Raw genomic sequence first — 3,616 nt, 5'->3', positions numbered from 1 at the left:
CCGGAATTTCGATATTTCGATGGGTGTTTTTTTTTTTTATTTTTTATTTGTAAATATGTTACGTTGAATCGACGAGAGGAATTTTTGAAAGAAAATGTTTTCGTCCCTCTTTCATATTTCGAAATTCCATTATTTTTGGACAAATGGAATTAATTAAATGGATTTTTGTAATATATCGCTTTTAGTTTATCGTTATGGTGGGATATCGATGTTGAGAATTTCGAGTTTAATAATTTTAACGCATCGAATATTTGCTGTCTCGTTTAAAAAAAACTCGACGATTTGAAAAACGGTAATCGATAAATCTCATTTTTCGCGATGGATATCCGAGTCTCTTCGAGGTTTTAATTTTGACCGTCATTTTGAATCGTCAATGAATCTATTAAAAAGAAATTTGCGAGAATTTTTCGAGTGTCGAACACGAGACTTGCCTTATTTTTCGACCCGACGAACGGTAATTGCGAGCCCCCGAAAGCGGAGGCGCGTGAAAACCGAGCAGATGAATGAAGAATAGAACCGTTGATCCGTTCACTGAATAACATTCCTTCCTCGAAAATAGCCTTTACGTAACGAGCACATGGAAGCATACGCGATTTCCCTTCCTCGTATCATGTAATAGTTAATTAATCCTAATACCTATTCCGCAACGTCTACATTCAGAAACTATAAATATATATATTTACTAGTCTTGCTCGTTTAAAGAAAGAGAACTTTCCTTTTTTTCTTTTCTTTTTTCAACGCCTAAAACAAAAATCTAACTGCAATATACTTTGCAATCTCGTTGATTATATGTTTCGAAAAATTTTATTCGACGATTAAAATAGACAATCTCGCAAAATTGTTAATAGCAACGATAATTCCGAGTAATTTAATCCTATACAAATATTCTTAACAAGAAGAATCGATCTGTTCGAAGTGTCTGAAACAAAAATCTAATTGCAATATACTTTAAAGCAATCCTCGTTGATTATATATTTCGAAAAATTTTATTCGATTAAAGTAGACAATCTCGTAAAATTGTTAATAGCAACGATAATTCCGGACAATACAAATATTCTTAACAAGAAGAATCGATCTGTTCGAAGTATCTGAAACAAAAATCTAATTGCAATATACTTTAAAGCAATCCCCCGATTATATATTTCGAAAAATTTTATTCGACGATAAAAATAGAGAATCTCGTAAAATTGTTAACAGGGACGAAAATTCCGAATTTAATTTAATCCTATACAAATATTCTTAACAAGAAGAATCGACCTTTTCGAGAGAGACACAAACACGAAGGTTGAAAAATTGAAACATCGAAATTTGATTATCTTTAAAGTATAAAATCCGTTTCCCTCGCGTTTCTCTCCTTAATCCCTAAAATACACCAACCTTTTACCTTTTCACGGGGATTTGGTCCCTTCCTGAAACGTTTACAATTTTACGAGGGTGAAACGCGTTAAAACGGATTCGAGCAATTTCGTTCAAAAATAACGAATAACTCCAGCCTCTCCTCGGCGTGAACGATCGGCGACGTCACTTCCGGTTTCCGGGCGTGGAAACGGGAAACGCGTCCTTGTGGCAGAGAACGATCGACGATTAATCGAGAACACGGAATGCGTAATCGCGAAAACCGGCGGAAACGAGATCGTTTCACCTCGGAGAAATTCGAGTAAGTGTATCGGATTCGAGAATAGAAATCATTCTACTCGAAGAAAAAAAATAAAGAACGTTTCGTTTGGAAACTTTTTGATCGAGAGATATGGATCGAGATATGATATATTCCTCTTTTCTTCGATCTTTCGAAGAAATTGAAGATTTCGATTTCAAAATTTCCGATAAAAGTTCGAATTTTAAAATTTTGGATCTTTTATGGATGGATGTATTTATCGAAGATGGAATAGAGATCGAAAGTTGATTGTGAAACTTTAAATTTTTAAAATGTAATATAATGCAATAAATATAATAAATAAATCGAAATCTGATCTTTAGACTTTAGAAATTGATGAAAGGAAAATTGATCGGATCGATATAAAATAAAACGGTGTTCGATCGATGTTTAATCAACTTGCACAATGGTGGTGATTAAGATGACAAAATGGCTACGAGCACTTCGCGCATCTCTCTCTCTTTATCGAGGGTATTCCTAGATATCGGTTTTTCGGTTGTTCCTCACCCGGATGTACGATATCCAATTTCTTCGTTAATAATTGGCGTCAATGGAAATCGAACAGGATAACCCGTCCATCATCATCATCGACGAGAAATAAATCGAGGCACGATCTAAAATTTACCATTCATCTAAAAATCTAAACAAATCGTTCCAAATAATCCCGTCTTCCCCTTTAAATAACCGGAAACAGTCTCTAATGGAAAATGAAAATTTCATTATTACACCGACGAGTTTCATCGATTGAAAATTTCATGGAATAAAACTTTCATCTTCTTTATAAAACGTAATATAAAAAAAAAAAAGAAGAAAGAGAGACGGTATATATAATTTTAACCAGCTTTTGCAACCAGCTTTAAAGAGAGAAAAGGTGCGGTTGATTTTCTATTCAACGATGGGCGCGCATAGGGGTTAAAGGTAGAGCAACAAAGGACACGGATTCTGCGAACGGTCCTCTGAAAACGGTCCAAGGATCCGTTTTCTTCGAATCGCCCTTTAAAGGTCCCATCCGGTTTCCCTCTTGTGCTAGAAACCCCTACGTCCTTGCTTCCGCTACTTTGCCTCGTATTGTCTCCTTATACCAGTTATAGGGCGGTCGACCAGAGGGAAGGAAACAATCTTCACGCTTCCTGCCCGGAAATGGAAATTTCACGTTCCCTTACACACGAACGAGAACGTCTATTTACGATAATCATCGAACGCGTAATACGATCTTACTTTGTCGATAAGATTAATTTTGATACGGGACAATTTGAAAGCTTGCGAATTTTTGAAATCGTTTTTTAAGCTTTTCTATGCTTTCTGAAAATTACTGAATTTTCATAAGGAAAAATTTCAATTAATTTGAAAATTTGTGGATGCGAACTTGCTTTAAAAGAATTTGCAAGTTGGAAATTTAAACTTTGGAAATTTAATTGAAAAATTTCAATTGATTCGAAAATTTAGAAATTCGGATGCAAACATATTTTAAAAAAGAATTTGCAAGTTTGAAAAGTTAAAAATTTCAATTAATAATTTAAAATTTAGAAATTTTCAAATTTATAATAAAACTACATCCTCAAATAAAAATATAAATTGAATGAGCAGCGGTTTTCCAAATCAAAAATAAACGAATCTCTCTTCTTCCGCGTCACTCGTTTCTTCTTTCAAGTAAAGCAGAAACAAGCGTAATCCTACGAATAACTTGGCCGATCTCCGGTGAAAATGCAATTAACAAGCGTGAGAAGTAACGATCGTCGCTCGTGAGATTCACCCTCTCGTGAGAACCGTCGAAAAGCGTCTAACTCTTTCCTTCTTCTTCTTCTTCTTCTTCTTCTTCTTTTCTTATTTAGGAAGTCTGTACACGAGAGACAGGAATCACGGTTTGGCGAGCTGGTAAAAGAAAAAGGCGGAACACGTGTTTCTGGAAGAAGAAACGCTTCTTCTGACGGGAATCCCTCGTAACGACCGTTCGTTTCCTCT

This window comes from Apis dorsata, unplaced genomic scaffold (genome assembly GCF_000469605.1).
Source record: "Apis dorsata unplaced genomic scaffold, Apis dorsata 1.3 scaffold_227, whole genome shotgun sequence".
Classification (NCBI taxonomy): Eukaryota; Metazoa; Arthropoda; class Insecta; order Hymenoptera; family Apidae; genus Apis; species Apis dorsata.
Note: the sequence above shows the minus strand (reverse complement) of the source record.